The following is a 13,943-nucleotide window of genomic DNA, read 5'->3' on the forward strand; positions in this document are numbered from 1 at the left end:
AGATGCCGGGATAAAAAGCGTGAGATCGGACGAGGAAGTCCGAGAAAAGGACTCCGTGAGTTGAGCAAGGTGTTTAACTGACTCAGGATTCAGAGAATCGAGTCAGCTGTGATCTTGAGTTCTAATGGTAAATTGATTTTAAAGGAAAATCAATGTTTATTATGATGAAGTAATTCTGAAGATATTACTAGATGTGCTGTGATACAAGTGAAGATTAAGTTGTGTACATGAGGATACACGATTGTGTCGATATTGCTGGATCGGCTGCGGTCCATTTGATAAATGAATGCTGACAAGAAACTGTTTTAAATCCTCACTGGCAGCGGTGAGATACATGTGCTGAAGATTACTGGACCAGGCGAGGTCCATTTGATGAAGTTCTTGGGCAGATAAATGACAAACAGTTCTTCAAGTGTGTGGAGAATTTAAAAAAAAGAAGAAACTGAACTTGCAGGTTCTCTGTACTGTGTGGACTCATATCAGAGTTATAAGTCCAAAGGTTATGCCCTGGAGGCCAAGAGTTGTGTATAGAGAAGAACATGACTTAGAAAAGGACATTTAATGTCACATTTTGTCTAAGATGGGGAGAATTGTCCCATATGTGTTGTCAAAGTATTTTTGCTTTTAAAGGTTTTATTATTAATATAATAATCAGCTAAGAGTGTTTATATTTCTGTTTTATACTCAACCAGCTGCATATTTTAATTATTAACTGTTTGCCTTCACATTATCTGTTAGGAGCAGGAAACCGCCACCCAAGAGTAAGAAACAACCTTGTAAGAGAACACGAAGTTTTTTGATAAACCACACCTGTTTTCTTGACGTGATAAGGATGATATTTCCTTTTTTGTATGCTTCATGATGTGTATAAATAAAGCCAGACTGCACCAAGGAGGTGTGAATCTCTGCTGAGATTTCACCCGTGCACATTAAACTGCTGAAGAGTCTGAGTGTCATTTCATTGCATCTGAGTACTTGTTAAAAGAATCTCTAACATGTGTTTATTTCTCTTCTCTTTTAAGAGGACGATGCAGTTACTGAGTGTTGTCTACTTCCTCTTTCTGATTCTTGAAAGCATGTTTGATAAAATACTCTTAGGAAAGCGTATTTTGAGTGATTCTAAGTGTGTGAATGCTGTGAGTACTCGATTTGAATGATTCTGTGTGATTTGTACAAAATAATAAATAACTAATAATAACTCATAGGCGAGTGTGTGAACAGAGGAAGTCTGAGAGAGAAGTGTGTGCGTAGGCAAACTGCAGAGTGTGTGCGTGAAAGAGGGTGTATTGTTTTTACATCAAGATTTAGTAGAACTAAAGTAGAACGTCACAAACAAACAGATAAAAAAGTAAAATAAAGAGAGAAAATAACTGACAATTACATTAATGAATAGAAAACACACATACACAAAGTGCCATATGTGAAATTATTCTAGGAAAGAATCAGAAGTGAGATAGTTTAATATAAGATGCAATGAAGGAAGCAGCTTACACTCCTTTAATTTCCAGAGCCAGTGTGTTCCCTCCCCTCATAGCACCCCTGCCCACTTGGCCCCCGTATCAGGCGAGTATGGAAGGCTGGTTAGCCCATGACGGGTAAGATCCCACCTCGAAACCCTGGGACAACCTAAGGCAGGCACAGTCACGATTACTCGGCCTCAGTCCCTGTGAGCTCAGACTCACTGGTGAGATGAAGTGAAGAAGATGGGACCTCAAGGGTAAAGCCGCTGGGCTGAGGCAGAGGGGGAAAGTGGCAAGTGGAGCCCTAACTTCTGGCTGAGGACAAGGAATGCTGTTATTCAAGGTGGGAAATCAGAATTTGGGTTAGTAAATTTGGGAAGGAGAAAATTGACTGTTTAAAGGCAAAATTATGAAGGAGTCTGACACACTGCAAAAGCAACATATGCAAATTCACATACACACAAACAGAAAATTCATTAACCTTATAAAGACAAGACAAGCTCATGGAGATTAATGCATAGACACTGATTAAACCTGGCTTAGAACACAAAGATACCCAATGAAGATCAGCTTGCTATTTGTCTGAGTGACAGAATGGTGTGAATGGTTAATAGAATACACTTGAGTTTGAAGCTGAGGAATAACTCAAAAGAAGCTATATGACAAAGGGAGTTATGGAAAAGAAACGGTGATTAAAGTAGTTTTAAAAGAGTGACAGGAAGAGAAGCCAACCCCCAGGTAACTCAAACAAAGAAAGATGTATTAATATAACATAAAACAGAACTTTGACCTTGCAAGGTTAATATGTGTGCACGCCATATAAACATTGGAAGGTGTGATGGAAAAATGAATACATTTAATAAAGAAACGATATTGAACAATAAATAGAATATTTTAAAGTAGTGACTGTAAATTAAACTAAAGTGAATCAATGGGTGGTGAGGTGTGGAGCTTACCATGTGTGGCATGCCATCACAATTGCCCACATGAGCCTTGAGGTCCTCTGGTAGGATGAGAGAGTCCCCAGGTGGAGCACCCTCAAACACCCCACACAGGTACTCCAAGAAGGCCAGATACTCTAAACTGTCATTTGGTGCATTAGCGCAGACAACAGTCAGGATTCATTCCCCAACCCAAAGGTGCAGGGAACAAATTCTCTCATCCACCAGGAGAAACTCTACCGTACAGGCAGCAAGCTGAGGACATACTAAGATACCTACCCCAGCCCAACTCCAAACTGCGACAGAGTCCAGCCCTTCTGTAGAAGACTGGTTTTAGAGCCCAATCCATTTGTTAAGGTTTGGGCTCAACTGGCCAGGCCCCATGGGGTAAGGTTATTTTGTTAATACCGTCGCCCTGAGAATCTGTATTTAAGTCCTCATCTCCACACCTATGACACATGTCACTGATTCAGTATCATTTTGTGTCTGATGGTATTCCAATCACAGAAGAATCCATTCAGAAAATGTCAATCCTAACTAAATCCTAAATAATCCAGATGAAACAGACCAGAATCTCCTGTTAAATGTCCTTAATAAGTTACTAGAACATGTGATGAGACTCACTGACTCAGTGTTTACAGTTGGATCATGGAGCAGAAACAAACTGAGAGCTCATTTCAGTTTCTCTGTTTGCTTACTGTCACGGTCTCGCTGGCAGACCGTGGGGATGTGGGGAAAGGAGGACCCAAAATGCAGGACTCTACAGTGCAACAGTGTTTATTTACAGTGGTGACAATCCAAACAACAATAAATCCCCCGTGCGATCCCAACTCCCGTTCCGTGTCTTCTCCTTTATCCCGTGCTCCGTGCTCAGTCTCCGTTCCCTGTGTACTCTCCGTGTGCTGCCTCCTGGTCGCCACAATTCCTCCTGAGGACACACGCATACAAAAAGCAGCCGTGAGTACAAAACCTAACAGTAGACTTGCACTAACCTTGCACATGGATTAAAGACTGATGGGAAGTCACTCAACGATCCAGCGTCGAGGAGCTCTCAGCCACACTGTTTTGAAGCTCCTCTGACGAGGCTTGATCGGCGCCAGGTGTGTGTGGATTCCTGGGTGGGACCGGTCAGCTGGCAGGGCCACACCCACCAGGCCTAAAAGTGCCTGCCACGACTGCACCCTCACATACACATAAACACCTGACAGTACACCAACACGGACAACAGGACAGCAGACACAACCATAATAACAATAACCACAATAATAATGATAATAACTACAATAGCAGTCCAGACTGCTCACGGACCCTGAATCCCCGGAACTGGGTCCGTGACACTTACACAACCCAGCTGAAGGACAACAGGGTGAGGAGGACAGTCACATGATGACTGATTCAACCACTGATCAAAGGTTTCTTTGAAATCTGATAGTCTGACATGTAAAGAAGGCCTGTGTCACAAATGTGGTGCTTAAAAAGTGTTTCTGTGCACATGAATCCTTGAGAAATTAAACTCTGTGTGGTTCTTTATTTCTGTACCACGGAGTTTAACCGCTCTCATTTCATATCACTGCCCTGCCCACTCTCCTTTATCAAACAGACTCTCAGTCTCAGCATGTTAATGTGAAACTTACATTTAAATCATCGCTGGTGTGCCACCAACTTCCCCTGCACCTGCGCAAATAACCCCACCCTGTCACCACATATTTCACCTCTGCTCTCAGGCTTTACTTCACAGGTGAAGGTAGAACGTGTGACTGGATCTATAGACTGGAAACAGAGAAACTGTGAATGTTTGGAGTATAAATATTTAAACTGCAAACAAAGCAAACAGTGTGGGTGTGTCAGAGCTGATCTGGGATCAGTGTGTTCACTCTGCAGCTACAACAAGATTTCATGTCAAAAAGTGAACTTTACTCTAAAATAGTCTGACCACTTTGAAGGCAACATTGAATAAAAAGTACAAAGACATTTTATTACACATTCAGTAAAGTCTGTACAAAGATCAACATCTATGAAAATGATGGTGTGATTTGATTTCTCTTTACCAAAGGAACATTTTTCTTGTTTCCATGAATCATTGATTAAATTACTCACTGTAGTTAAATAAAGTGATTATAAATTACAGTTTAATACAAAGGTTGATATTTAAGATCAGCTTATAAAGAAGTGAAAGTAACTTCTGTTCATTACACTCTCTGTTTCCTGTTTTTATGTATGAGCAGCAAAATAATCTCCGAGGTCTAAAAGTCAAATCAGTAAAGATGACATCATGTGTGTGGCAAACAGGTCTGTAGTAGAGATGAACATTCAACAGGACAGACAAAAAGAAGAGGTCAGTCACATCTGAACACAGAGACACACACGGGGACATCAAATGCAAATTTAATGTAAATGAAAGAGGAAGAAACCAGAGAAATGTTCCAGTGTCCAGTCAAATGAACTCGGCTGCTCCTGCTGAGCCCCTCCCACCTGTCCTGCTGCCTCCTTCCAGGAAGCAGCTCACCTGTGTGTCCGTGTTTAGTGTCCAGGTGTGGAGTGGCGCTTGTTGTTGGTGTGAAGAAACTGTAAGTTTGCTTCGTTTCCTCCTTTAACAGTTTGTCTTTAGGAACTTTACTGTTTGTTCAGCTCATGTTGGATTTATTCACACAACAAACTGTGTGTTTGTATTTCCGGTCTCTCCGTTAAAGTCAGTGTGTAATGTTTTCTAACCAGGCCGAGTGTGTCCGCCATTTTTTGTTAGTGTGTGATCAGACTCCGGGAGTCGGACCAAACACATTGAATGTGGTCTGAGCTCGGCCGGAGAGCCTCTGAGCTCCGGGTGTTTATATTTACAGGGACAGCAGGATATTACTTAATATTTAGATATATTTGCTTACATTAATATTTAGGATAGAAGTGTGCTAGATACAGATTCAACATGGCGGTCTTAAAAATACTGCGCCACAAACAGTTGGCTCCGCTCCAACAGGAAGAAGTTTTACAGAAGTTATTGTAGTTCACTAAAACTGAACTCACAACTAAAACTAGAGCTCAAAAAGTTCAAACAGAAATAAAAACTAAACACAAAAAATGAAGCTAAATTATTGATAACAATAAATGAAATTAATTTGGAAGATTAAACAACGTTTTATAGGAAATGTCCTGTTAGTGTTTTTTAGTTTGGCTAAAAAAAACAACAAAAATGAAAAACGTGCCTCATTATTTTTCAATAGACATTTATTTATGACAATGAAGGCTATTCTATTCTATTATTTAGATGTTGGATGTGAGTCACGGCTTTCAGAGTTCAGTTTGTAATGGCTGCATTAATCTCTGACACAGACCCTGAATACATAATAAATAAAACTAACATCTAAATTTAAAGAAGCAAACAAAACCTGATTAAACTGTAATATAAAGTATAACACCTGTGCTGTCTGTGGATATGTTTTGGGCTTCAGCCATCACAGACGTTCATCAGGACTCTGTGCTTAGTTTCTAGCCAGTCCTTGGTGGATTTGCTGGTATGCTGACTTCAGTCTAGCCTTAATGTTTCTCGTGGCGATCGTGGCTCAAGAGTTGGGAGTTCGTCTTGTAATCGGAAGGTTGCCGGTTCGAGCCCCGGCTTGGACAGTCTCGGTCGTTGTGTCCTTGGGCAACCAGTCATCGACACATTCACACACTGGTGATGGCAGCTACATTGTAGCAAGACACTTCCCCCGTTGCCTGCTGGTGGTGGTCAGAGGGCCCGGTGGCGCCTGTGTCTGGCAGCCTCGCCTCTGTCAGTGCGCCCCAGGGTGGCTGTGGCTACAATGTAGCTGCCATCACCAGTGTGTGAATGGGTGGATGACTGGATGTGTAAAGTGCTTTGGGGTCCTTAGGGACTAGTAAAGCGCTATACAGACCATTTACCATTTTCTCAGAGAGCAGCGGTTTTCTCCTTCCACAGCTCCTGTGAAAGTCAAACTGGTGTAGTCTCTGTCTGATAGTAGAGTTGTGCACTTTCACATCGAGCCAGAGCCTGCTGTAGTTCCTGTGATGACATTTTAGGATTTTTGATGACTTCTTTGAGCATCTTGCACTATGAATATGCAAGAATATGCTTGGACGGTGTTAAGGTTCAAAATATTGGGGATGGAGACAAGAGAAAAAACCACAATAACAACACTGGTCCGGCCGGGTTGAGTCAAACGATGATTTAATGATCACACACGTGGGAGATGGACACTGATGCAGACAGCCTCAAAATCTCAAAATGGTGGAGCATTGCTCAAACTTTTATAACCTCTGGTGCCTCCACCTTATCATAAAAAGCCTAAACATTCACATGCTCTCTCTCACACAGCGCCTAAGCTACGACCTTGGCTCCCTGTTTATCTGCTCCTGCTGAAATGGGGCAGAAAACTCCAGCACACTCTGTTCTCTTCTACTCAGACAAATTAGACAATAACCTTCTGCGAACAGTATTTCTTATAACTCAGCAATATAATGCATCATAAAACAATATCATTCATTCACAACAAGTCAGCAATTTAATGTAATGCAAATCAGTTTAACTAATGCAATAGTTATCAGCTTCTTCTAATTCAGGAGAATAATGCAAACTAAAACTACATAATAATTCACAATCTTTAATTAGGGGTATAACATGGCATAAAATAATATCATAATTTTACAACGGCCAGACCTGGGCATGGTGGCAGTTGTTTTGAATGTCCACCACTTATAAACAATCTTCCGGATGGTGGAAGGGCTGATGTCAAATTCTTTTGAGTTGTTTTTAAACCCCTTACCAGTCTTTCTGAGGGCATCACACAGCTCTTTAGATCTCACCATGGCGCTCACTTCGACAGTCAGGAGCACACCAAACTCAATCTGAGGTTTAAATAGGGCTCCTTTAAAATGCTGGGTAACAATCTACTGATCGTGTGCACCTGACGTGATGTCTAACCAGTTTAAGTAGGATGACACGTGGGGGTGTACTAATTTAGTCCTTACCAGAAATTGCATTCTTTCTAAATTACATTTCACATAAAGTTTTAAAAAGGATTTTCTTATTTTTTAGTTGTTTAGTTATGTTGTTTGGATCCCTCAGTATGATTTTAATTGATATTAAATATCTATATGTCCAAATATGTTGTACAATATACAGGTTTTCATAGGGTGTCCTAGTTTTCTCATGTGACTGTCCTCCGATGAGTAATTTAGCCAGTAAATGTTGGATCTACTTCAACAGGGAGTCATTATCACCACCAGTCTATGACAGTACACAGAGGTGGTTGCTTCTGTTATTCAGACTGACGTCTTTAGACCGAACAAAATGATTATATTACTGGGAACATGAACAGACATATGAGCTGTCAGGTATGTCAACAGGTGAAGTCAGATGTTGAGACAGAAGAAAGATGTTGCAAATAAATTGTCATGAACTGTGTGGAGCAGGCAGGACTGTGGCTCAAAAACATCCAGCTTTATTGCGTGAAGGAAAAATAAATACAACACTCGACCAGGATAAAACACAAAACTCAACTCACAAACGAACACACAGCCATGAGGGAGGTCGCGATGCAGCACAGAGGGAGACACACACATAAATGTGGGCAAATGGGGACGGCAGCACAGCTGAAGGTGAGCTAACTTACAAAACAGGCAAACAAAGCTGAACAGGAAGCACACCAGACTACCAAAAGTAAAACAGGAAACACTATGGCGCAGCCTAACTCACACAAGAGGTTGCTTTTGTGTGGAAAAGACTTTCAGGGTTAGGGAGATAATGGGAGGAGACAGCGAGGCGATGTGGAAACGGTTAATGGAGACGAAATTCAAATTCAAATTTTATTTGTCACGTACACAGTCATACACAGTACGATATGTAGTGAAATGCTTGGACAACTGCTCGTGACCTAAAGAAAACAAAAAAAGGAAAAGGCTATGAATAAGATAGGAAATAAATATGAAAAATTAAAAAGGGTAAATTTAACTAGGAAGGAATAAAATATAAATTAAGGTTAAAAATGAAATAACTGTACAACACAAATTAGAATGAAGGGTAAATTTAACTGGGAGAATAAGATAAAATATATAAATTAAAGTTGAAAATAAAATAACTGTACAACAAAATACACAATATAGAACTATATAAGAATGTATGAAGAAATCTAAATATAAATAAATATATACACAATGACAGCAGCTGTACAAGTATTAACTGGAAATGAAGAATATAGTGACCAGTGTTGTGCAAAACCAAAGTCCAGAAAGTCCAGTGTGTGTGTAAGAACCATATGTGTGGGTCAGTACTGTGTGGTGGTGTGATTGAGAGACCGTATCGCCTGCGGGAAGAAGCTCCTCCTCAGTCTCTCTGTGTTGGTCTTCAGGGAGCGGGGAGCGGAGACAGAGTGAGGAGAGATTGAAGCATCAGGAGAGACATGAGAACAAACTCAAGGACATAAACACAGAGACACAAGGGGAACCAAAGAAGAATATTAGAAACTCAAGTCAGACTAACCTAAAGACTGCTAATGTAACTAAAAAAATGGTTTAAAAATAAAAATGCGAATGAGCCGTACTCTAATGTATTTCTATATGTTAAAACCAAGTAACACTTACTGATTTCTGTTTGTACACAGACATGATTTAAGTGACAAGTGCAGACGTCAGGACCTTATTAGTGTTTGACCCCAGCTCTTGGTCTCTCACAGATACAGTGTAACAGACCTGTAAAAGACCTTTCTATAAGATACAGTGGGGCAAAAAAGTATTTAGTCAGCCACCGATTGTGCAAGTTCCCCCACTTAAGATGATGACAGAGGTCAGTAATTTGCACCAGAGGTACACTTCAACTGTGAGAGACAGAATGTGAAAAAAAAATCCATGAATCCACATGGTAGGATTTGTAAAGAATTTATTGGTAAATCAGGGTGGAAAATAAGTATTTGGTCACCTCAAACAAGGAAAATCTCTGGCTCTCACAGACCTGTAACGTCTTCTGTAAGAAGCTTTTCTGTCCCCCACTCGTTACCTGTATGAATGGCACCTGTTTGAACTCATCATCTGTATAAAAGACACCTGTCCACAGCCTCAAACAGTCAGACTCCAAACTCCGCCATGGCCAAGACCAAAGAGCTTTCGAAGGACACCAGGAAAAGTATTGTAGACCTGCACCAGACTGGGAAGAGTGAATCTACAATAGGCAAGCAGCTTGGTGTGAAAAAATCAACTGTGGGAGCAATCATCAGAAAATGGAAGACATACAAGACCACTGATAATCTCCCTCGATCTGGGGCTCCACGCAAGATCTCATCCCGTGGGGTCAAAATGATCATGAGAACGGTGAGCAAAGATCCCAGAACCACACGGGGGGACCTGGTGAATGACCTGCAGAGAGCTGGGACCAAAGTAACAAAGGTCACCATCAGTAACACACTACAACGGCAGGGAATCAAATCCCGCAGTGCCAGACGTGTTCCGCTGCTGAAGCCAGTGCATGTCCAGGCCCGTCTGAAGTTTGCCAGAGAGCACATGGATGATACAGCAGAGGATTGGGAGAATGTCATGTGGTCAGATGAAACCAAAGTAGAACTTTTTGGTATAAACTCAACTCGTCGTGTTTGGAGGAAGAAGAATACTGAGTTGCATCCCAAGAACACCATACCTACTGTGAAGCATGGGGGTGGAAACATCATGCTATGGGGCTGTTTTTCTGCCAAGGGGACAGGACGACTGATCCGTGTTAAGGACAGAATGAATGGGGCCATGTATCGTGAGATTTTGAGCCAAAACCTCCTTCCATCAGTGAGAACTTTGAAGATGAAACGAGGCTGGGTCTTCCAACATGACAATGATCCAAAACACACCGCTCGGGCAACAAAGGAGTGGCTCCGTAAGAAGCATTTGAAAGTCCTGGAGTGGCCTAGCCAGTCTCCAGACCTCAACCCCATAGAAAATCTGTGGCGGGAGTTGAAAGTCCGTGTTGCTCGGCGACAGCCCCAAAACATCACTGCTCTCGAGAAGATCTGCATGGAGGAATGGGCCAAAATACCAGCTACTGTGTGTGCAAACCTGGTAAAGACCTATAGTAAACGTTTGACCTCTGTTATTGCCAACAAAGGTTATGTTACAAAGTATTGAGTTGTATTTTTGTTATTGACCAAATACTTATTTTCCACCCTGATTTACCAATAAATTCTTTACAAATCCTACCATGTGGATTCATGGATTTTTTTTTCACATTCTGTCTCTCACAGTTGAAGTGTACCTCTGGTGCAAATTACTGACCTCTGTCATCATTTTAAGTGGGGGAACTTGCACAATCGGTGGCTGACTAAATACTTTTTTGCCCCACTGTACGTGTATTCTAGCTAAAGTACTTCTGGATGGATGCAAACTGCATTCTGTTGCCTTGTACTTGTGATGTGTGCAATGACAATAAAGTTGAATTCTATTCTGTTCAGATTCTGATGGCACAAAGTTCTGCTCATATCACGGCTCCATCTAGTGGCCTGATAGCAGAGCAGCTGATGGCAGCTTCCTCTGCCTCACACTGCTGTCTGACTGCATCCAGCTGACACTGAGATGAAGCAGGAAAGAAGCAGCTGATGTTTGGACAGCACACATGATGGACATCAGTTGATGTGCACATGAAGGATTTGTGTTTCCTCTGCAGGTAGAAAGTGTGTGTGAGCTGAGCAGCATGGATCAGTGTGAGGACAGAGAGGAGGGAGCCCCTCCCTCTAAAAGAGCCAGAGAGAGCCAGACCAAAGCTCAGAGGTGAGATGACCATCTGTAACTGTCCATGACTCTTCTCCATGTCACAGCTCAGCACTCACATCACTGCTCCATCATTATTCACAGGAACCAGCCTGGACCTCCACCCAGCTCTGTGTCCTGTAAGAGTGGCTGGTCTAATGGTCACATCATTAATTTTAAAGTCCAGCCTGTGTCTGCTGCAGAGAGGTGAGCTGTTAGCAATGTAAAGTAACCTGTTTCTCTGTTTGGGATGATGAAGGTAATCTAAGTCTTCATCAGCTTCTGCAAATGAAAAACACATTTTTTTTCTCTAACAGGATCAAAGGGAGACCTGCTGGACCTGGACCTCCACCCAGCTGTGTGTCCTGTAAGAGTGACTGGTCTGCAGATCGTCCCATTCATTTTAAAGTCTCTGCTGCAGAGAGGTGAGCTGTTAGTAACAGGAACTCTTTGCTGTCACTTTGGTGTCTGATTTAAATGATCTGCTTGATGTTTCCTGGTCTCTAATGAATGAGGAATTCCTTTATTCTATAAAACATTTAAAACTCTTGCTGCTCACAGTGGCACCATCAACAACACAGATGCATTTAATGTAAGGTACAGGTATCTGTTTAAAAACAAATAGCCCTGCACAGTGTAAATGACTGTGTTTACCTCTGGGTGGCGCTCTGTTCTTGCACTGCTAACACTAGTTCAGATGATCCTTCTGCTCATTCGCAGCCTTTAAACAAGTTTCTCTTTGGGATGATGAAGTTATTTTGAGTCTTCATCAGCTTCTGTGGCTCCAAATGGAAAAACACATTTTTCTTCTGTGACAGGATCAGTGGGAGACCTGCTGGACCTGGACCTGGACCCAGCTGTGTGTCCTGTAAGAGTGACTGGTCTGCAGATCGTCCCATTAATTTTAAAGTCCGGCCTGTGTCTGCTGCAGAGAGGTGAGCTGTTAGCAACGTAAAGTAACCTGTTTCTCTGTTTGGGATGATGAAGGTAATCTAAGTCTTCATCAGCTTCTGCAAATGAAAAACACATTTTTTTCTCTAACAGGATCAAAGGGAGACCTGCTGAACCTGGACCTGAACCTGGACCTCCACCCAGCTGTGTGTCCTGTAAGAGTGGCTGGTCTGAAGAGCGCTTCATTGATTTTAAAGGCCAGCCTGTGTCTGCTGCAGAGAGGTGAGCTGTTAGCAACATGAACTCTTTGCTGTCACTTTGGTGTCTTCCACCTGTCCTCCTCCTCTTGCTCCACACCTCCACTTTAGTGGTCACAGAGGGACTCGGAGCTGCTTCTGAATGATGGTGCCTGTGTTTCAGCAGACTGCTTAGCCTCAGCTCCAGAGTACAGAGCTGCTAACACTGCTTTTATTGACACTTTTAATCTGTTTGTGAAATCCTTTTTCCCACGAACCCACAGAGTCTGTCATCGTTTGCCTGATTTGTCATAACTAACTGCCCCTTCTTCACCCTGACCTGTCGTGTTTGGCTCTGCAGAACTAAAATACCAGCGTAAATCCTGCTGCTTTTACACACGTACTTACATAACGGTCAGCGATTCTTTGCACACTCAGCCTCTCACATGTTTAAGCTTGCTGCGAGAGATTTCACTTGTCGCGTTTGAATAGTAAGCTAACGATTGATAAGACGATGTCAGAGGAATTGGTGCACAATTAATCTGTGACTCACCAATCAGTGCTGCTGCTCTCTACACACAGTTCGTGCGATTGCAAAGTGAAAGCAAAAAACAAGCGCAAATTCAAACACGATTTCAATATGTCACATATTGACAGTGGCTCACCGATGACGTAATTACTCAGCTACATTTGTGAAAGAATGCAAAAGCATTGACATATCTTTCCTTAATATGACAGCCCGATTATGGAGTGCCAGGACTGCTATAATGAATTAATTAAATACACCAAGGCAAGGCAAGGCAAGTTTATTTGTATAGCACAATTCAACAACAAGGTGATTCAAAGTGCTTTACAGAGACATTAGAAACAAGAACAAATAAAAAGCATGATTTAAAATTGATTAAAACAAGCAAATAAACTAACTAACTAATTAACAAACAAACAAACAGACGACAGTATATAAAATCAAAACAGATAAAATCAGAACAGTAGATAAAATCAGTAGTTAAATGTAAGTTTTGAAATTTAAGCTTAAAAGTGTGGATTTGGTGCTTTATTCAAATGCAGCTGAGAACAGGTGAGTCTTCAACCTGGATTTAAATAAACTGAGTGTTTCAGCTGATCTGAGGCTTTCTGGGAGTTTGTTCCAGATATAAGGAGCATAAAAGCTGAATGCAGCTTCTCCGTGTCTGGTTCTGACTCTGGGAACTGATAAAAGACCGGATCCAGATGACCTGAGGGATCTGGAAGGTTCATACTGGGTCAGGAGGTCACTGATGTATTTTGGTCCTAAACCATTCAGAGCTTTATAGACCAGCATCAGAACTTTAAAGTCTATCCTCTGACGGACAGGCAGCCAGTGTAAAGACCTCAGAGCTGGACTGATGTGGTCCACTTTTTTGGTCTTAGTGAGGACTCGAGCAGCAGAGTTCTGAATGAGCTGTAGTTGTCTGACTGATTTTTTTAGGTAGACCTGTAAAGATGCTGTTACAGTAATCAAGCCTACTAAAGATGAATGCATGGACTAGTTTTTCCAGGTCCTGTTGAGACATCAGATCTTTTATCCTTGATATATTCTTGAGGTGATAGTAAGCTGATTTTGTTATTGTCTTAATGTGTTTTTCTAAGTTTAGGTCTGCATCCATCACTACACCCACATTTCTCGCCTGGTTTGTGGTTTTTAG

At 41.7% G+C, this 13,943-nt stretch overlaps 1 protein-coding gene across 2 annotated transcripts in view; it reads left to right on the plus strand.

Annotated features, from left to right (window-relative positions):
• Positions 1 to 11,953: 11,953 nt before the first annotated feature.
• Positions 11,954 to 13,943, plus strand: part of LOC146577940 (NACHT, LRR and PYD domains-containing protein 12-like) — a 34,000-nt gene continuing 32,010 nt past the window's right edge. For both annotated transcript variants that reach the window (XM_085268458.1, XM_085268459.1), the window contains exons 1-2: positions 11,954 to 12,066; positions 12,176 to 12,304. The gene's annotated coding sequence lies outside the window, so the exon portion shown is untranslated. The remainder of the gene's footprint in view (positions 12,067 to 12,175; positions 12,305 to 13,943) is intronic.

This window comes from Mchenga conophoros, linkage group LG3 (assembly GCF_057382185.1).
Source record: "Mchenga conophoros isolate Kocher_MC1m ecotype Shallow Benthic linkage group LG3, M_conophoros_male_GT1.1, whole genome shotgun sequence".
Classification (NCBI taxonomy): Eukaryota; Metazoa; Chordata; class Actinopteri; order Cichliformes; family Cichlidae; genus Mchenga; species Mchenga conophoros.